Here is a 21958-nt window from a genome sequence, read left to right as displayed (position 1 = left end):
TCGTGTGAGTCTTCTTTGGAGAAAAATTTCTTATGTTTAAAAATCAAAGCCCCCATAGTAGACAGCGAATATTGATATAGATTCTTCCCATCTCTTTATAAACAACCCTCTGTAATATGACTTTGTAAACCCTTTCAGATATGGAGACTATTTCTTGACTCCTTATATCTGGGCTTGGCTGGGTGACTTGCTTCGGCCAGTGGGATGGTAGCAAGTGTGATGCAAGCAGAGAATTAAAAGCATTTGAGCATTGGGGCTGGCTTTCTCCTGCTGCTCTTTGGAACCTAGAGACAGCTAAGTGAAGAAGCCTGGGCTTGTCTGCTCGTGAATAATGCTACGTGGCCCAGCCATCCCTATCACTCCAACCAACCTCCAGACATGTGAGTGATGCTATCCCAGATCAACCGGCCACCAGGGGTCCACAGGGCAGGATATATTGGAGTCCAACAGTGTCAGTCAAGCTGGCCCTGACCAGAACTGCCCAGCCGGCCTACAGAATAACAAGCCAAATAAATGGTTGCTGTTTTAGGCTGGTGTGTTTTGGGCTGGTTTAAAGAAAACTGATACAGCTTTGAAAAGGCATTGGTCCATGTTATTTCTAAGGTCCTTTTGTTCACAAACTCATTTATCCTCAAGGTTCTAGAAAGGTTTGCATGGATTTTTATCTTAGGGTGCAATAAATGGGTGGCTGTCGAGTTTCTCATTTTCAGGTACTTTTTTCTTAGGACATAGAAAGTTTAGAGGTGAGACTTACTGAGACAGAACAGAGTATCCACTTTGCACCATTCTGTGCTCAGCCAGGCTCCTATCCATTCTTTCTAACCCACAGAGATTGTAGAGAAGAAAGAGCCTCCCTTGCCAGCACTTTCTGCAACTCACTTTTGGAATAAAAGCCATGCAAGTGATTCTGCTGATTGCCATCTGTTCACAGAGCTCACATTAGGCTGGGCTTACTGTTCACAGACAGCAAGGGTCCTGCAAAGCAAGTGCCTGAAGGTGTGGAGTACAGTGCTCTAGCCTGAGATTTGGGCCTTTTACAAAGGAAACAATTTACTTAATGAGTGATTCTAAGTCATGATCCACCGGATGTGGGCCTTTACCTGCCCGATGCTGGTGTTGACTTGTTAGCTAGCACATTCCACCTGGAAGAGTCAGCAGGGGAACCCCAACCCCCTGGCTGTGCCCACAAGAATTCCTGAAACACACCCATCGCTGAACAATGGAGCTAAGCCTGCAATCAGAGGTGATATTTTGATTCTCAAGTTACTGGTTCCAGGCTTTCACTTCTAAAATTTTCTTTGCTGACGAAAAGAAGTAGTATAGTGTAAAGTGCATAAAGAGGAGAATCAGAAAGTTTGAGTTCTTTTAATTGAGCTCTACTGAACATTAGCTGTGTGACTGTGGCCAAGGCATGTGTAGCCTTTTAAGGGCTTCCATTTTTTTTTTTATGCAATTATATTGAGATATAGTCATACAACATACAATCCTTCAAAGTGCACAATCAGTTGTTCATAGTTGTGCATTGATCACCACAATCAATCTCTGAACATTTTCATTACTCCAAAAAATAAAAATTAGAATAAAAAAGAACATCCAAAACATTCCTATCCCCCAATTGTTCATTTACTTGTTTTCACACTCATTCATTGTTTTTTTAACTTTATCAAAAATTAAAAAACAAACAATAAAAAAATTTTGAACAAAACCAAAACAAAGGAATAAGAAAAAACAAATAATCTAAAGTAACTACATTGCTTCCAACATGTTCCTACCCTACCCCAAGAAAATAAACAGACCATAACCCAACAAGAGAATAAGAAAAACAAATAACCCAAAATAACTACATTTCTGTGAACTTGTTCCTACCATACCCCCAGAAATTAACAAACCATAGTCGTTCCTGAGTATTCCCAGAACATTAAGTCTACCCTCCATAACCTATCTGTTCTTATTAGATTATTGTTCCCCCTTCACTACTTGCTGTCTATCACTATGTCCCCCATATTCTACAATATAAAGCATTTATTTTACATTTTTCCCAGTGTTCACATTAGTGGTATCATACAGTGTCTCTCTTTTTGTGCCTGGCTTGTTTCGCTCAGCTTTATGCCTTCAAGGTTCATCCATGTTGTCATATGATTCACGACATCGTTCCTTCTTACTGCGGCATAGTATTCCATAGTGTGTATATACCGCATTTTGTTTATCCACTCATCTGTTGAAGGACATTTGTGTTGTTTCCATCTCTTGGCAATTGTGAATAATGCTGCTATGAACATTGGCGTGCAGATATCTGTTCGTGCCACTGCTTTCAGATCTTCCAGGTATATACCGAGAAGTGCAATTGCTGGATTGAAGGGTAACTCTATATCTAGTTTTCTAAGGAACTGCCAGACTGTCTTCCAGAGTGGCTGAACCATTATACAGTGAGGGCCTCCATTTTTATCATTTGTAAAACGAGGAAGCTGAGCTGTATGAATCTCTTGGGCCCTTTGAGGGTTGAATGTCAATGGCCTTGGGTTTCCAACTGAGTATGTTGAATCATAATCTCAGGTAAGTCCTTGAATAGAGTTAAGCAAGAGATCTGAGAAAAATATCTTTAAAAAGAATTTTAACTCAAGCCATAGGGTTCTAGCTAGTACAAACCGTGGGCTGGCATTCATGGAAACATAGAATATTGGACAAGGTGGACCATCCTCTCCTTCTTAAAGAGTTGTCCTGTTTTGGCTTCCCATGGCACCTTTTCCTGGATTTCCTCCTACTTCTCTGGCCAGATCATCTATATCTCTTCCTCCTATATCTAATATTAGGGTCTAGTTCTAGCTTTTTACATCTTTTTCTGTCTATGCTCTTTTCCTAGATAAGTGGTTTTCAACCTTGGCTGCCCACTAGGACCACATGAGAAAACATTAAATCATCTAGCCTATATCCTAGACCAAGTAAATCACCACTCTAGAGAGGGGACCCAGGCATCAGCATTTTTTTACACTCATCCAGTGATTTCAATGTGTAGCCAAGTTTGAGAACCAATATTCTAGATCAGTAGTTCTCAAAATGTGGTCCCTCGATCAGCAAAACCATCTTCACTGGCAACTTGTTGAAAATGCATATCCTCATGTCCCACTCCAGATGTGTTGAATCAGAAACTCTAGGGGTGAGGTCTGGCAGTCTATAGTTTAGCAAGCCTTCCAGGTGATTTTGATGCACACTCAAGTTTAAGGACCACTGGTCTATATCTATATAGTTCAAGGTTTCTCAGCCTTGGCACTCTTGACATTTTGGAAAAGATGATTTTTTGTGTGTGTGGATGGCTGTTCTGTGCATTGTAGGATGTGTAGCAGTATCCCTGGCCTCCACCCACTGGATGCCAGTAACAAACCCCGAGTCGTGACCATCAAAAATGTCTCCAAGCATTGCCACATGTTCCTTGGGGGAAAATCACCTCCAGTTAAAAATCACTGTTCTGGATAAATATTTATGGCAATGGTTCCCAAATTGAGTGGCACATTAGAATTACCTGGGGAGCTTTAAGAAATATTGATGCTTGGTTAAACCCTAGAGTTTCTGATGGTGTTGGTCTGAGACATGGCCTGGGCATCAGGATTTCTATTTAAAGTTCATCTGGTGAATCCAATATGCAGCTAAGATTGAGAACCATCAGTCTAGACCATCTCATCTAATTTCATGTCTTTAACCACCATACATGAGCCAATGGCTCCCAACCCACTCTGTTGGCTCCAGAATCATGTACATAGACAAATGCCTACTTGATCCCACCCTTTGGATGCCTCATAACATGTCAAGTATTGCATGCCCTCACCAACCTTCTACTCAACTTTAAGACTCAGCTAAATGTGACCTCCTCAGAGAGACCCTCCCAGGATGTTCTAGCTAGAGGGCCTTTCTCTAGTTTCTCTCTATTTTATCATTCTCTTCAATGTCTTCCTACTACTTATGGTAAATTTCCTTTATGTATTCATTTATTTACTCATTGTCTAATGGATTCCATCCAGCTGTAAGCTCCTTAAGTGAAATCATCTCTTGTGTCTTGTTCTCTACTGTACCCTTAGCCTCTAGCATAAATCTTGGCATTTAGTGGCTACTCAATAAGTATTTATGAAAAGAAAGAATGAATGAATGTAGCATATACTGTGTCCTTGAGTTTGGCAGTTGCAGCCCAACTAAGGCTTCTCAGGAAATGCTAGGAGATGCAGTGTGATTTTGGAATGAAGTCTGAGAATACAGACTGAGAACGTTGTTAGAGAAACTTATTGAAGGGAGGGGTGAGGCATCATAGCAGACTGAAAAGGATTGTGGGAAACTCCTTATGATTCTTGATGTCTCATTTTAAAGAATTTAGATTCATATAAATCTCATAGCTAGAAAAGAGAAGAGTCATACTTATAGTGACTCATACCTAAAGTGATCATGTAGTTTATTGTCCACAGAGATGTTTTTGAGAGTGAAAGGGGTGTTGTCAATTATGACACCAGGGCAACAGGCATTTCTCCAGGACTGTCCACACCAGCTAGGGTGCAACCTCTCAACTACTAACTAGGTTAGCTGCCAGTGCTTCTTTGGAGACCCAAATGATACCGTGCAAAAGAAAAATTCAGAATAAGTGGAGAACGTATATTTCTCCTTTGCCCCGTTTCCTATGCCATCTGCTCCACTCTTTTTGACTCAATGAAAAAAATCACACTTGAAATAATGCATCTCCATTTCTGAATAATTGTTTGATAAACAGTGAAGATATTTAGAAATTCTGATACTCTTGTTAAAAAATGTTCAAAACTATCCCAAAGATTGAGAAACTCTGGTTCTTGACAGAAAAATAATTCAACTTAATTTTGAGAAGCATTCTTCAAATGAAAATATTATTGAATATCATTGTTAAATCTAAGACTAAGGAGAAGTATTGGGAAGTATGAGCATTCCTATGAGGAGGGCAGTTAAGGAGACTGAAATTAGTTAATTAGCATCAGAACACTCCTTTTTAATATTTCTTATGCACACTTTTAACTTGGAATCTAAAATTTTATTTCATATACACTTTGGGCTGGATGCTTCCCCCAGAATTAGTTGAGTGGGTAAAGCATTTCCATGCACAGGGAAGGAGTCAGCTCTTGCTAGAAACTAAAACAAATGATCATACCATAAATGAATGAATGAATGGATGAATGAATCAATGAATGGATGGATGAATGAATAAATAAATAAATCCATCCTTCTTGGTTTCTTTTCCATCAAGTCTCTTTTCCTGCCTTCATTAAAAAAAATTCTCTGCTACTACACACTGCTTCCCTATTCATTTAAAAAAAAATATTTTATGTCTAAGTACCTTCTCCCATGTGGTGGACATTGGCTGCTGTTTTCCTGTCCAGAATCTCTTCTTCTGGTAAAAGCATTCCTATGTTCCTTGAAGTCTTCTCTTTCTCCACAATCAGGTTATGGGGTGTGAGTAGAGCTCACTCCACGCCCACATGCCAGGGTGTTCCCATGATCCAGGCTTATCATGGATAAGCGTGTGATCCACATCTGTCCAATCATAGCAAATCCCAGTGCTTTTTCTGACACAGCCTGGAAGGAGGTATGGGAGGCATTATCTGTCAGTCAGCATGGCTAAGAGGGTAAGAAACAGGTCCAGAACTGTTCAGAGCCATCTTGGTTTCTTGAGCTATGGTGGTGGGGGTTGTTCTTGAAAGGAGTCAACCTAGAAAGTCCATGATTCCAAGATGTTCTGAGGACATCATTTAAGTTCCTAGATTTAATAGTTTCTGAAACCAGTAATTGGCCATTGGGTCAATAAAGTTCCTTTTTCTTTTCTTACACCGGTTGAATTGTGTTTGGACTAACACATCTCCCCCTGTAACTCTCCCAGCATCTTTAGTTGAGAGAAGGTTATAACCTGGAATCACAGCAGTGTTTCCCAGCATAGCTTTCTTTGCTCCTACTAACACTACTAATTTCCTTGGTACTTTCCTGCGAAGTATGCCTCACAATCTCTCGGTGCATTCTTGTCTGCATTCTGAGCCTAGAAGAGCATGTCAGTTATACTTTAGGCTATCAGAGAGCAATTGTTGGGGCTGCGGGTTAAATTATGTGTCAGTGAAGTCCCTCCCTCCTGACTCCACGTTGCTGAATCCTGTCTCCAGGGAGAGGAAATGTTTCCGTCACTCTCCCTCTTCCTGAGGAAGCGTGTCTCCAGTCTTGCAAAGTCATCATGCTTGAAAAAATCACCACCAGGCTATGGTAACAGAATGGATCCCTCCCATGTTGCTAATTATGCTGCCACCACCACCCCTGAAGCCACTCACCTCTGCAGCATCCTCCATCACTAGGTTACATGAGCGATTGGCTTTTCCTGGAACAAACACACACAGTGTGTGCTATAAATGCAGATGATCGGACAACCTCATTAAAAAAAAAAAGGAAGAGAAAAAAAGAGGTTTTCTTTTATGTTGTATTATTTATGATGTGGTAGCTTTTATTATTTTTACTTTTTGTCTTTTGGGTCTGACTCACTTTCAGGAAATGAGATAGCATGGGACTCTAAATTAAGACTACCTGGAGTTCAATCCTGGCTCCTCTATCTATGATTTTGGACAAGTTACTTAAATTTCCTATGCTCTGTTTCCTTATCTGTTAAAAAAATATTGTACATAGCTCATGGTGTTGTCAGAATTAAATAAGATAATACACAAAGTATTTAGGACAGTGCCTGGCATGCAGTAAGTGCTCAATTAATGGCAGATGTTTCACAGCTTGACAGTTTCTCCTCCCCGCCCCTCAGGCTAGACTGGTGATCTTTGCTTACTAGGATAGGCAACTCCTTACAAAGTGTGAGTTGAGTTGCCTGAGAAAGCTGTCCCTTGTACTAAAATATTTATCCCTTTGCCTTTCCTGAAATTTCCCCTATAACCTCATCCTGGGTTTAACATTGAAGACCCCTGTTGGGAAGTAACAGCTTCAGTACTTACACACTTTGAATTTATTTCCCAAATCCTAGCAGAGATCAGATTAGGGGGTGGAAGATAGGAGAATGAGGCACAGAATGAGTCTGTGCAAAATCAAAGGCTGGGGCCTCTCAGGGCTTCTCTCTCTGATGTCAGAGCTTTGGGAAAGAAGAGTAAGGGATGTTAAAGGAAGAGGAGGACCCCACCTGGCCAACCAGGCCACCAGAACGACCTGATGAACAGCAGGTGTCGGATGTCAAGGCTAGGGATCTGTCACCCCTTTGGGATGCTGTAGTGGGGGCTCTGAGGCTGATGTACCAGCTGGAGGGCATAAAGCCATGTGGGATATTCTGGGTATCAGGTAGGGGAACAGAACCTGATCTAATTTGAAACAGAAGGAATTTTATACAGGGAACTGGACACATAGTGGAGGGCAGAACTGAGATGCCAAACAGAGGCAGGTGAAGAAATGCAAGATTATCAACAGCAGGAAGTCATTTCTACTTCCTGGGGCTAGAAGCACAAGGGAAGATGCAGTGTCCCTGAGACTGAGAGCTAAGGCCTTAGCAAAAGCTGGAACCAGAGTGGAGCCAAGAGGAGGCACAGTTGCTGCCAGAGACATTGCCTGTGACAGAGTTGGAGAGGGGGAAATACTCTCACCTCTCCCTTCTTGCCGCCCTCTAACCTCCTTCTGGGGTCTCTCATTGGATGAACCTAACTAGAATCCAGCTGGCCCAGGAGCCTGGGAAACAGAACCTGCAGGGCTCACCTCCATGTTACACAGAGCAGATCAGGAGATAAGGTTAAGAGTGATCAGAGAAGACTGAAATGATGGGCCCAGGACTAAAAGGAAAAAGGAAACCCTCTTTCCTATGGTCAAAAAAGAAAGTGACTGTGGAATTTAAGCTGTCAATAGTGTTCCCTATGTTTGTTATGCATATAAGGGATTTTAGTTTGGTTTTGAGGTCTGGGCTTAAATGCATGCTATATTATACCTCTCAGGTTTTCTCAGAGGATAGTCTGTGGATTCTTTGCATTAGAAACAACTGTAGAAGCAGTTCAACATGCTAATTCCTGGATCTAGCCCAGGCCTACTGAATCCATTTCCCTTACAGCAAGGCCCACTCATTCACCTAATTCACTCTGCATTGTTACTGAGGTTTGTGTTTATAAAGACTTTTGAATTTAAGATGGGGACAATCACTCCCTGAGCAAGCTTCACTTCACTTTTTTTTTCCTTCCTAGATGATGAGCCACACTGTCCTGTTCAATGTCTACCCTGAGGTACTGCCCAGGACTTAGGCCACTGATGAGAAATGTCTCTTGTCCAAAGATTGATGGTTTAACTCAAGAGAAGGGCAACAAATTCTCAAGCATGTTAACAAATCTCCCATCCCAGGAACAGGGTTGCATAATTGAAAAAGTTAGAAATAGAATCCAGAGGAATTCCTTGGTGTAAGAGGTCAGTAAGATAGACTCTCCAGCTGGATTGCAGCGCACGCTGCTCGCTGGCCTCAGAAAGCTTTTTCAGACATTTGAAGCTAATTGCTTTGTATTTACCGCAATGTGGCTGTAAATGGTGTGGTTTTCGTAGCTTGGACTGGTGGTGTGTTGCTGCATGGGTAATTCACCCAGGCTTGAGACACAGATGCTTGGGCTAAGCATTCCCTTGGAGCATGAGCTAAGACCTGTATTGTCTCTGATCCTGCTTTCCATCATTAAAATGGGGAGAACTACTGGGCTTCCCTCATAGAGTAGTGGGAAGAATCACCGCCTGTATTTATTTGAGAGCCTCCCATGTACTAGGTATCATGTTAAAAACACAGACAGCATTCCTGCCTTTGAAGTTATTGCAGCTTCTAAAAAGAAAACCTGCAATCTGCATATGAAAGCAGTCTGCATGTTGCAATTCACTATTGAGTTGAAAGTTATTTGCCATGCTATCTAAAACAGTGTGCTCACGGGAGCTGACCAACTGATCCAGAATATCAACTTTTTCAAGTTGAGGACCTCCAGAGGGGAGTAAACAATGTCTGGGCTGCTATTGGCAGGACTGAGTCACCACTGAAGGGAGGAAGAAGAAAGAGGAAGTAAGAGGAAGAGGATGAAAAGAAAGGAAAATGAAAAAGACTGGACTGAAATGCAAAGAAAAGTCATGCACAGCTACAAATATCTGTTGCAGCTACCGCTCAAAGCACCTCCCTGCCAAATTATTCCATTCCTCTGAAACACTTTCTGGAGTGTTCGCAACATAGAATAATATAAGTATGAGCAAAAAAAAATCTGTTTTCAGGGGGAAAATGCTTCTTTTGTTTTAGGATTTATTTCCTCTTCCTTATAAATTATTGGTCATATTTTTGCTTTCTTGGTTTTATCGTGTTTTTTTCTTCTGAGGGTAATAATGGTAACCTTTCTTTTATTCTCACTTGAATTGACATGTTGTACACCTTTAAACAATTCTAATATTTTACCTAGTGCTTTATATTAACACAGTGATTTTCTAACTTTAGCTGCATTAAGATCATCGGGAGGGCGTGGTAACCACAGCTAGATGAGCCCTGCTTCTGGAGTTTCCCATTCATTAGGTCTGTGGGTTAGGACTGACAGCTTGCAATTTTAACAAACCCCCAGGTGGGGGGTAATCTTCACATGATGGTCAGTTTACCCTATATAACGAGAACATGAAAGAACACAGAGTAACTCCCAGGGCCATTTTATCAGGATGAAGATGTAATATTGCCAGACAGGAAATACTCTAGGATTATAATTGCTCCATACCATACAGTTCTTTTTCAGGGAAGATTCAACCTGAAACTTCTTCTTTTCCTATTAGGATAAGAGGGTATAAATCTCTTCCACTGCCAAATGGAGAATGTGGACATGCATTTTAGAGAGAGAGAGGGAGACCAAAACCCACAGGGGCCATAGAACAGAGTATTATTGCTGATGACAGTCCCTGACACTTCATGCTAGTGGTTGGCAATTTGCTGCAGATATTGCAAAAATGAGAACCTTAAATTGTAGCATTGGTTGCATATTAAATAGCAGTAACAAGAGCTATGGATATTCAGTTAATGAGTCTGTGTATGTGTGTGTGTGTGTATAAAGCATGAAATATGAAAGTTGTAGACAGATATTTCCCTGTAATCAGTAGTTTAAAAACTGGATACAAGAAATTGATCATTCTAGTGAGAGAGATGTGGGATAAATAGAGTAAATGAATCAAAGGATAATAAGGAGAAGAGTGTCCGAACTGTCCCAGAGCAGACATTTGTCTTAGGTATAACTGACTAAAGATTTCAGGAATTCTCTATTGAGGTATTGAATAGTAACATTCAAATTGTGATGAATGTTATTTTACCACTTTATATTAAAATTAGTTTCCAATTTCCTCAAGCCTCACTTTGTCTGTGGATACAAATGCAATAGCGACTAAATTTCACTCTAATTGTGTGAGGTACCTATTGCCACAATAATGCTGTTTAACAATCACAGAATCCCAGCCACATATAAAAATAAACATTTAGTTAGCTTGAGTTTGCAGGGTTCAGTTGATTTGGACTGGGCTTGTCCATGTGTCTGTGGTCATGTTTGGGTTGGCACAGGTTACTGGGCTGATCTTGGCTGGGCTTGCCCACATGTCTGGGTATTGGTTCATTTAGGATGGTCCTGGCTGAGATAATTAGAGCAAACTGGCTCCTCCTCAAAACTCAGTAGCCTACAACAATAAGCATTTATTTAATTCACAAAGCTGTGGATTAGCTAGGTGGTTTTTCTGCTCTTGGTTGGTATGTTACTGCATAGCAAATGACACAAACTTAACAGCAAAAAACAATATACATTTATTATCTCACAGTCTTTGTGGTTCAGGAATCTGGGTTCGGCTTAGCTGGGTCTCTACAGCAGAGTCTCGCCACTAATCATAGTCTTCACTGGGCTGCTCTTTCATCTGGAGGTTTGCGTGGGGAAGGATCCACTTCTGGTTCACTCAGGCTGTTGGCAGAATTCAGTTCCTTGCAGCTGTAGAACTGAGTCCTCGGTTCTTACAGCCATCCCATGGTCTTTCGGTGTTTTTCTTTTGTTTTGTTTTGTGTTTGCAACATAGAGCTCTCCATAGGCCACCTTTTGCAACATGGCTGCTTGCTTCTTCACAGCTGGCAAGAAGACAAGAACAACTCCAGTGAGATGGAGTCTTATGTAACGTAGCATAATCAAAGTGACATGCCATCACCTTTGCCATATTCTGTTGGCTAGAAGAAAGTCAGATTTTCTTCCCACACTCATGGAGAAGTAATTACACTCAGCTATGAACACCAGGAAGTGGGAAGCATTGGGGTCACTTTAGGGTCTGCCTGCATCAGCTGGACTCATATGTCCTGAGATCAGTTGACTGTCAGCAGATCTAAGCTAGTTTAGGCTGGGATAACTAGGCAACTTGGCTCCTCTCCACATCTCTCTCTCTAGATGGCTAACTGTGGCATGCTGACATGGCAAAGGCAGAGACATAAGATTGGGAATGAAAATGCATAAGTGATTTGTCAGCCCTTTGGTTGCATCCTATTGGCTAAACTCCCATTGGCGGAACAAACTCACATGGCCATCCAGAGTCAGAGTAAGAGGGTGCTATGAGGTTACATGGGGAAGGCAGTGGACAGAGGCGGGGTGACGAATTGGGCCCATGAACACCATACTTACCCTTAGCTGCGTAATTCAAGAATTCAGCCCATACCCAAAGCTCAGCTCCCTCTTCCTCTGGCCAACATTTCTGTAAAAAGCAAGGGTCCTAGTTGGTGTCTTACAACTGTTCACAGTCCTGGCTGCACCCCCTTCTCTGGCACCTCCTCTAAGCTATCTGTTGCCTGCAAACTCTCAAGCAGATGGGACCTTACTTGGACTTCTTGCCATCACCCTTCATGAGGACATAAATACCTGAGCCATGTGCTGTCTCCAGAGCTCCAAAAACTAAATAACCTTTCTACGTCCTACCAGAAGGGGGTGAGAATATTGTTCTTGCACACTGAATGTCCTATCCTTATGTTATCGAATCGTAGACAAAATCAGCTTCTGCCCACAGCCCCTCCCTTGTCAGGGGTGGGCCAAATTCACAGTGTCCTCCCCACTCACCCCACTACATTTTCAGACAGCTATAGAACTAACCACATCTATGTTCTCTCCTGATTTAAGGAATGCTCCAGGATTTTTTACAGGTCAGTGCTCCTCAGTGTTGGCTGCACATTAAAGTCAGCTGGAGAGCTTTAGAAATTCTGATGCTGAAGATACACCCAAGAACTATCTTTGGGAGTTGGTTCCAGACATTGGCATTTTTTAAGTGCCACAGACAATTCTGATGCTTAGTCAAAACTGAAAGCTGCTATTATAGATGGACATGTTGACCTGGGTGTCCCAAGTGACACCTGCACTTAAGATTCTGGAGCATAGAATGGATAGAAAAGTTTATTACTGTTTGAATATGGTTAAAAGCATGATCGCCTTAAAAGGATTTTTCATTGAGAAGTTTTACTCTGCCCTAGGTACAGACGGGGCCAAGTATGCTTTGAAATATCCTCTCATCTAGCACCCTGGGACCACTGATGAGAAAGACAAAAGCCCAGAGAGATTTATTCACTGGCCTATGATCATACAACTAATTAGAGCAAAGCAAGGACTGGGCCCCAACTTTTCTGTCTTTTCCCCTCTTCTATATCAACGTATATTCAAAACATGGGAGTAACATAATAAAAAAACTGTCCACACTTTCTGTTGCTGACCACACTTAGAAGACAGTCCTTTCGAAGTTCATGGAAAATTCTAGAAGAATCAATTAAATAGAGTTTTCGAGAGTGAATCTCCAAAGAGACTGCCTAAGGTCCTTTGGCCACACAGCTGACTTTCAGATAATTTAAAGGGTACACTGGTGTGCCTCCATGTGCTATTTAGTATGGGAAATTTGGTTGTTTCTATTCTAAGCTAGACACACAGATGTTTTTGGGCCATAAGGAAAGACATAGTTGGTATTTAAAGTCTTTATGTTTATTGAATGTTTTCTTAGCTAGATTCTTCAAATGATCTATGGATGTACATTTAATAACCATACTTAAAATTCCTAAGTCTTGAGGAAATGAAAAATATATGTATATGCTACATACTTTTTGCTCCTTGTGCTCTGTGGAATGCCAGAGAATAAATCCTGAAAGTATGGTTCTTAAATTGTAATTTGAAATAGAGATTCCTGGCCCAACCCTCAGCATTTCTGAATCAGTGGATCTAGAGTGAGATATAAGAATTTGCATTTCTAACATGTTCCCGGATGACACTGATGCTGTTTGTCTTGGGACCACACTCTGAGAACTGCTGTCATAAAACATTTGAGAGGTGCCATGTTTATGTCTGTAAGTGGGCAGAGGAGAGCGAAGGGCAGAAGCTGTTGTAGGAGCCCCATTGTGAGATAGAGAGAACAGAGATCTTTGAAAAGCTATTTTATCCGCTTAATACATGACGCTTTTATGTTTATTAAGTCAGCTTGCCATCTATTTGAGTCCTCAAATGACAGACCTACCGTTATTCCTCTATTCTGATTCTATGATCTTTGTTGAGATATTTGTGGGAGAATTAGATGTTATAGAAGGGGATTAAGAGTATGGGGTCTGGAGTTTGGATCTGGTTTAAAATTCTAGCTGTGATTCTGTCACTGAGTTATGTGACCTCGGGAAATTCACTTGATGTCTCTAAGTCTCAGTTTCCCCTTTGGTAACTTGACAATAATAGTAATATCTACTTTGTAGGCTTAATGTTAGGTAAATGCAGAGAAAGCGATTAGTACAACCCATGGCACACAGTTAGATTTCAAAATGCCAGCTATTGCTATTGAAGTTATTTTGGGAATAAGACACAGGGTCATAATCAATTTCATTGTCTCACCATTTATATAATATAATCTCATGCCTGGAGTTTTGAGTTGAGAACAATGGTGTATAATCAAAAGAATCTAAAAATAAGATTCCACTACATTTGTTGTTTCACAAAGCTGAAAACCAGAATCCCTGGATGAAACTCCCCAAGATTTTTTTCTAAGTGATAAAACTGTGACCGATATGATTTTATCCCAGGGTTTCATTGTCAGAAAAAAGTCGTTGTTTTCCAGGAAATGTTTTATTTTCAGTCCTTCTGTTGGCAAGGCCAATGATGCACTGAATGGTGTAATTTCACCAAGTGTGGTTATGTGGTCAGAGTCGTGGTGTGCAAAAATGGCACCTTCCAGCCTAACATGTCTGCTGTGTACCATGCTTTTGAGTCATGCACTTACTGTTAAAGACCAACTTTCACTTGTGACCACTTGTGGTAGTCAAGCAGGCGGAGGGGAAATCTCTTCTTCATCTGTGTCCGTCACCGACATAAGTGAACAGATTTGCTCTGATTATCTTTTTAACTGTGAAGATAGAATCAGTAGGAACAAATATTTAAATTCCCAGATATCCAGCAATGTCAACATTAAACTAGAATTGTTGTGCACTTACAGAGCATCTTTCATAATAAAACATAAAACACAGATTTGCTCTGTGAGCTAAAAGAACTGACAGCTGGCTCAGAAGAAAAGATTACGTGTATGAATGGGAAAGAAATGAAGCTGAAGGAGGATATTTTAATATAGCTGACCAAGTGCAGTGAATGAACAGTGATTGGATAACTGTGGATGGTGCTGAGATTTCTATGTTTGACAGGGTTTAAGAGCATGAATATAACTGATGCTTCCCAAAGTGAAGGCAGTGTTTTTTTTAAAACTGTGGCTGATGATGCCCCTGTAGTTTACAATCAATGATTAAATATATATATATATATATTTATAAAAGAAAATAGATTCATCACATGTGGTAAGAGTATTTATATATATTGGTGTGTGTATGTACATACATATATAGAGACTATACATATATACACATGTGTGTGTAGATATAGATATAAGATTTAGATATAGCTGTAGGCATAAACACAGATATAGATTGCAACATAAACCCATTTCTTCAGTAGGTCATGGCCAAAAAAAGTTTGGAAAAACTGCTCTAGGTATTTCTTGAGATTTACTTGGGATACTGACATAGAGCTAAATAACTTTGAATCCTATGGTGAGATTCCTTTCCAATCCCTTATCTATCTCTTCGGGTCCTCTGCTTAGGTAGAGAATCTCCATTTGGTGCTAAGGCATTGCTGCCTCCCCTCTAACTTTCCTGAGCCTCCCCTTTGAAGGCAGAGAATAGCTTTGGACTCACAGCCTATGGCAGGAAGGGTTTCTGTTTATGGCAAATGCTGCTGATTTGCTGTTATGTTCGACGAGAGCTTCTCACATATTCTGTTTCCACTTTTCTACTTCCACTTTGTTTCACAAGGATTTATAGTTTCCTTTTAAGTGACTTTTTTTTTTTTAAGCAAAAAATGGACTTGAAGAGAAGTAGAATAATACAGATATGGCAGAATGTGAAGGTGGAATGGGGACGGCCGGGGAGTTTGGGAACCACTGTGCCCGTGCTGGCTGCACAGTCAGCTCCAGGACTCCATGGGGTCTGGCTGATGTCCCCGTGCCCAGCATGCTTGGAGCCCTCTTCACGGAGCCGGTCGGACTTACGGCTCTATTTCCCCCACACAAATGAAGAAAACGCAGGCGGACATGTCTCAGGAAGTCCCCCGTGCTGCCTCACACAGTAATACCTTGTCAATGCACTGACATTTTCACCATTTGTTGTCTTAGACTGGCCACATCATCCTGATTGTATCCTTTTTTTTTTTTCTTTTTTTCTTTTTCTTATGCCTAAATACTCCCTCAGCAGGAGGAAACCACTAACTGGATGGGAAAATTGAAAGGGGCGCTGATAGCAATCCCACCGGGACGGGGTGACCCAGCTCACATAGCCACACTCAGCAGCCCTGCAAGGTCTGGTTGAACCGCCTGGCTAGGCCTCTGTGGAAAATTGTTTGGGGCCTTTGTGGGCAGGGAAATCTGAGAAAACCTAGTGCGATCTGAGGCCTAAAGTGTAACTGGCCTGCTCTCCTTTCTGTGATGGAAGAGCCTGGAAATAAAACAGAGGCAACAAGTGTTAAAGCAGGCAACCGTTCTCTTACCTGGTACAGATAATGCTCCTTTTAACGCAAGAGTAAGTAGGACAGAAGGGTAAATTGAGAGTTGCCTTTGTCCTCTACTAGCCTTTTCTGTATCAACACCAGGGCTAATTTTCTCTTTCCTTCAATTGTCTGGAAACAATCAGTCACACACACATCCCCACAGCCCTCCCACCAGGTGTGGGAGCCAGAACAGGAGCTAAAGGCTGCTGAGTCCTTAGTGAACTCGTCACTTCATCACGGGACTTACAGAAGTGGCTCTGCCCCTTTCCCAGGAGACAGGAGTCATTCCCTTCGCTGGATCAGGGGCAGTGTTGGCCCCTTGTGTGCCAAGACTCAACTTCCACCCACACCGTGCTGAGTTTTCCTTCCTCTTCCTGTTTGGATCCCTCCCTGAGCAACATAATTTGGTAGGTGATGTGTTGACCCAGAAGGAAGACCAACTTTGGGAAAGGAGCTTGCAGATTTTGAGGAAAAGGCCCTGATTGCCCCCACCCCGCAATCCCACCCCCACCCTCACAGACGCTTTGGCTTCTCTTGCTTGGCAACATGAGAGCAGATGAATGGCCACAGAATGGATTGCCCAAGCAGTCTGCACCTTTGGCAAGTTGTTCCAGGACTGGAGACAAAAAGGAGAGGAGGACCAAAGGACTCCTGCGTGGCAGTTTAAAAATAGCCAGACACGGACTCCTCTGCTTCCTGCTCCTGTCTCATCTCACAGGGAGAGCTTTTCAATGGGATTCCCCTCCCCTTGCCTGACACCCCCTTCCTCTATCCTTCCCTTCTTCCACCCCATGTGTGGCACCGGTTCATTTGAATGGGAAGAATTTTCTGAACTGGGTAAGCTGTATACAGGCAACCACTATTGAAAGACCTCTTTATGCTTGATGTCATCATCACCATGGTATAGGGGACAATCAAAGGATCCAGTGACAAAAGCAGAGGTCTGGCCCAGCAAGGATGTCTGCAGGACCAGAAGTGATAGAGACAGAACTCACCATTCACAGAGATCAGTGGTCCAGCCGAAGTGATGAAATTCATTTCCTTGGGTCACACTGGTGGGACTTTGGTTCACACCCTGAAACTAGAGGTCTTATAGATACTTTGTCATGTTGCTAATGGCAATCATGGGGCAGGGAGAGGGCAGGGGAGGGCAAACCAAATCATTCCCTCCTGCATTCCCTTCCCCCCAAATCTTGATGCTTTGTGCACCTATGTGACCAGGATTATGGAGTGACCAAATGAGCTTCCTTAGCGTGAAATTTGGACAATATGTTCTCTAATTTTGAACTGATATGCGCTCTGCTATGGCTGAACTCAAAACTAGGGCAATTCTGTTCACACCAAGGATATCTACATTCAGTTTTTGTTTCCAGAATGGGTAGGTGGAGGCTCCCTTCTTATTTTGCCTGCCTGTCAAAATGTTTAGCTGGCTTGAGGCTACATAGTCAGAATGGAGAAATTATAATTTTCTGTCACTCAAGCTTCTATGCTAATATATATTTAGGTCAGTGGTTCCCAAAGTGTGGTCCCCAGACCAGTAGAATCTGCATCATCCAGGAACTTGTTAGAAATGCCCTTTCAGGGACTCCAATTCAGAACTTTTGAACCAAAAACCCTGGGGCTGGAGACTAGGGACCTGGGGTTTAACAAGTCCTCCAGGTGATTCTGATGCAGGTTCCAGATTGAAAATCTCTAATTCAGATAATTCAGAAAGCCAACTCTATTTCCTTATTTTTGACTTGACGGTAAAACTACTGAGATCCTTTGATCAGGTGACAGAAATAATTTTTCTGAAGCTCCCAACTTCTACGAGATGCCCCTAATATATATATTAGACAGAATTAAAAAAATGTATTGTCAACCTCATGAAATTATACCTATTCTGGAAAAATTACCTTAAAATAAATGTATGTTGGATCATATCCCCCTCACAAATGTTCATTATAAAATTGGAGAACTATTTCTCACTGGGGAAAAGGACTGATCACAGGATATCAGAAAGTTACAATTTAGAATTCAGAAAAAATCTTTAAAAATCAATCTAAAAGGAAAAATTATTTTTCTGGCAACAGCCTTGCAAAACTCTTGATAGAAGTCAAATATAGATGCAATTCATTTCATTGGTAATAAATGACACCAAGATAATAGAGCACATTGGAATGAGTAAACTTCTCTTTGCTCTTTTTCAAGGTTTCTCCAAGGAATAGCATGATCTTTTTTTTCTCTTTCGCAGGCACCAGTCCTCAATAATTTGTGGCTAGCTCTTAGAAGTGAATAGGTTGAACTGAATTAAAAAAAAAAAAACAAGATTTGTTGACATAATCAACTAGTTTTTGTTTTTTTAAACTATTTGCATAATTAGATATACCTGTTCCTGTCCCAGTGGAAGTTACAGAGGTCCTGCATGTTTGATGGTAGTGTGTGGCTCACTAACTTCTAATTTAAAATGAAGCATTAAGAAGTGGAAGAAATCTGGAAGACAAGAAGTTGAAGAAAGCAGGCCCCATAATAAAATGCACTATAGCTTTGTACAGCAAATGGGGCATCCCTCTGAAATTGGTCGTGTAATTGTAGTACCAACAGTTGCTAACCTTTCTGGAGGAGAATATGAGAAAATGAGTAGTTTGGGTGGTTTTATAACTCCAACTCTCCTCTCCCAATCCTCCCACTTTAAAAAGTTTAATTTCATTAGAAGTAAATGCTTCTACAGAGTTAAAAAATTTTTTTAAATCCTGTGCTGGTTTGGATCTATTATGTCCCCCAGAAAAAGCCATGTTCTTTAATGTAATCTTGTGGGGGCAGACATATTAGTGTTGATTAGGTTGAAACCTTTTGATTGAGCATTTCCATGGAGAGGTGACTCACCCAACTGTAGGTGATAACTCTGAATTATTTCCATGGAGGTGTGGCTCTGCCTATTCAGCGTGGGTCTTGGTTAGTTTACTGGAGTCCTTTAAAAAGAGACACACAGGCCCAGATACTTGCTGACACTGACACTTAGAGATACTTGGAGATGCAGACAGAAGGACATTTAGCTATGAGATGAAGCCCAGAGTTTGCCCCAGAATATGCTAAGACAGGACCCCCAGTCACTAAGAGAGAAATGTGCTGGGAGAAAGAACCAAGAATGCACAGGAGCTGAGAGAGGAGCTGAAACACAACCTGGAAACAGCAGACACCAGCCACATGCCTTCCCAGCTGATAGAGGTGTTCCAGACACCATTGGCCATTCTCCAGTGAAGGTACCTGTGATGGTTGGGTTCATGTGTCAACTTGGCCAGGTGATGGTACTCAGGTGTCTGGTCAAGGAAGCACTGGCCTAACTGTTACTGCAAGGACATATGTGGCTGGTTAACAAACCAGAAGGCTGGTTTATTAAATCATCAGTCAATTGGCTGTAGCTGTGACTGATTACAACAATGAAGGGTGTCTTTCACAATGAGATAATGCAATCAGCTGGATTTAATCCAATCAGTTCAAGACTTTTAAGTAAGACATATAGAGGACCTTGACTTCTTCTTCGGCTAACCAGCAATGCGTTTCCTGAGGAGTTCATTGAGGTTGCTAGTTCATTTCCTGAGATGTTCATTGAACACATTCATTGAAGTTGCCAGTTCACTGCCTGAAGAATTCATCGAACATCTTCATTGGAGTTGCCAGTCTGCTGCCTGCCCTATGGAATTTGGACTCATGCATCCCACAGTTATGTGAGACACTTTATATTTATAGACATCTCTTGTTGATTCTGTTTCCCTAGAGAACCCTAACTAATACAGTACCCTATTGTTGATGCCTTAGTTTGGACACTTTTATGGCCTTAGGACTGTAACTTTGTAACCAAATAAAACCCCCTTTATAAAAGCCAATCCATTTTTGGTATTTTGCATAAAAGTGGCAGCATTAGCAAACCGGAACAAATCCCCTTTTCACTACATTCCAATACATAATTTAGTGCTGTTAATAATGTTCACAATGTTGTGTTTTTAAATCATTGTGGAAAAAGTAAAAGCTTTTTTTAAAGAACTTTCTTGACAAATAAGCATTATTTACATCTATTTTTTATCTGAAGTAGGAAAAGAAATGCCCAGAATATTTGAGTCGATTAAAAAAAATAGGTTCTTAATAGAATTATGCCCATAGATAAGACCTCTTTGGGGACGTTTTTTTCCTCATTGCTCCATTTGCCAATTAGATTTTAAGAACAGAAGTTGCTACACTTGGGTTTCCTGTGTTGGGAATCCAATAGGGGCTTAATAAATTTGCTCTTTCCTGGTTTGCCAATTCATGTCTAGAATGTGACCCTTTTTATCTTGCATGTTACTGTAGCAGATTTGCTAGTGTAAACTGGAATTTGTACTTTCAGGCCTGAAACAGTGCAACCTTGTGATTTTACAGATGATGAAACTAAAGCCTAGAGATGGCAATCTAAAGTTACACAGGGACATGTGGGAAAAAAATCCAGTAGTAGAACATGGGACCCTCAAACATCTCATTCTGTTCCCATATGGCCACTGCTATGATTAGTAATTAACAACCAAATATGAAATAAAGCAATGTGCCACTTCCAGGGTCTGGTCTATTTACTTAAACTTTTCTGCCTACTCCCACCAATGCACAAATCACAGAAGGCTGCTTTTAAGACTCAAGCACTTGAGCACATGATTTTCTCATTTTCTGAATGTGTAGATTATTTATTTGACAGTGACTGGCTTTGAGAAAACCCTTAGCCAAGAAGACATTTTCCTATTACTGAAGAAACTTTTTCCTTTAGTCAAGCATTATTTCTTTTTTCCTTTATTATATTAAAATTTTATTATGTTTATTTTCAAGCATACTTTTAAAAGGAGAGAGAATATTCTACTGACCCCACCAAGATTCAACAATTACCGAGGCTTTGCCACACTTCTTTCACCTTGTCTTTTTCTTCTGTTTTACTCTGAATTATTTTAAAGCAGATTCTAGACATGTCAGGTACCCCTAACTCCTCGGTACCCATATCTAAAGAGTTATGGATATTTTGCTACACAAACCTAGTGCTATTATCACATCTAAAAATTATATCGTAAGGTGAAATATCCAGTCAGTGTTACAATTTCCCTGCTTGACTCAAGAATTATTTTTAGAGCAGCCTCTATCCATTATTTCCTAATATGTATGGCTATAAGTTTAGGATCCTAGCAAATATTGCAAACTTAAAAAATATCTATATAAAGAAAAGAAAGAAGGAGTAAACTTACTTAACAAGAAGGGTTTTCCCAAATTCTCACAGCTCTAATCTGGACAGCATTCAGTGTGACAGGCTTCTCACTGGGTTCCCACAGCTGGTTAGTGTTTTGAATTCCAGCCCCATGAACTCATATCAGGCTACATGGGCTAATGCTCAGCGGCCAACCTAGAGCTGATATCTCTGATGACAGAGTAATGGAGCAAACGCGGACGTTGTCTGCCTCTCTCTAAAGGCACTGTCATCTGTGTTATTCTCCATCTCTGCAGGGAGGGAGTGACTCTGTGACTCTAATGCCTCTTGAAAGCATTTAAGCCATTATGGAGGCGAAAATAATGCCGTTCAAGCCTATTTTGTTAAAAGACCAATAAAAGAACCTGCTACACTGTGGGCGAGCCTCTGTGTCCTCGGAGACATCCCAGGCTTGTTTAGATGCACACCTCTTCAAATTCAAGTTTCTGTCTCTAAGTTGAGCTTTGATATATGAAGATAAAATAGAGAGAGATAGGAAATATAAAGCTGTGTATCACAGTTAGAGATACGTAGTTTGTATAGGTGCCGAGCTTTGATTACGGCTCGCCTATCCGGCTTATAACTGATAAAATTTCTTAGAGAAAAGACTGTCTTCTTCTTAAGGTAAAAGCTTAATTTTTTCCATAAGAAACTA

The 21958-nt window shown here is 41.1% G+C and overlaps 1 long non-coding RNA gene across 6 annotated transcripts; it reads right to left on the bottom strand.

The window, feature by feature from the left end:
- Window positions 1-2339: 2339 nt before the first annotated feature.
- On the bottom strand, window positions 2340-21492 carry LOC119516129. Of its 6 annotated transcripts, none has more exons than XR_005213202.1 (9): window positions 21305-21492; window positions 18436-18539; window positions 17063-18351; window positions 14260-14382; window positions 11652-11721; window positions 10797-11110; window positions 6318-6414; window positions 5342-5580; window positions 2340-2560 (listed from the first exon to the last, which is right to left on the bottom strand). It is a non-coding gene; the product is annotated as an uncharacterized LOC119516129 (long non-coding RNA). The 6 variants fall into 6 exon arrangements; XR_005213203.1 differs by lacking the exon at window positions 21305-21492 and adding an exon at window positions 18933-18965; XR_005213204.1 differs by lacking the exon at window positions 18436-18539 and having other exon boundaries at window positions 21305-21491.
- Window positions 21493-21958: the final 466 nt, after the last annotated feature.

The sequence above is a fragment of the Choloepus didactylus genome, chromosome 19 (genome assembly GCF_015220235.1).
Source record: "Choloepus didactylus isolate mChoDid1 chromosome 19, mChoDid1.pri, whole genome shotgun sequence".
NCBI classification, from domain to species: domain Eukaryota; kingdom Metazoa; phylum Chordata; class Mammalia; order Pilosa; family Megalonychidae; genus Choloepus; species Choloepus didactylus.
Note: the sequence above shows the minus strand (reverse complement) of the source record. Positions and strands in the feature narration are given on the sequence as shown.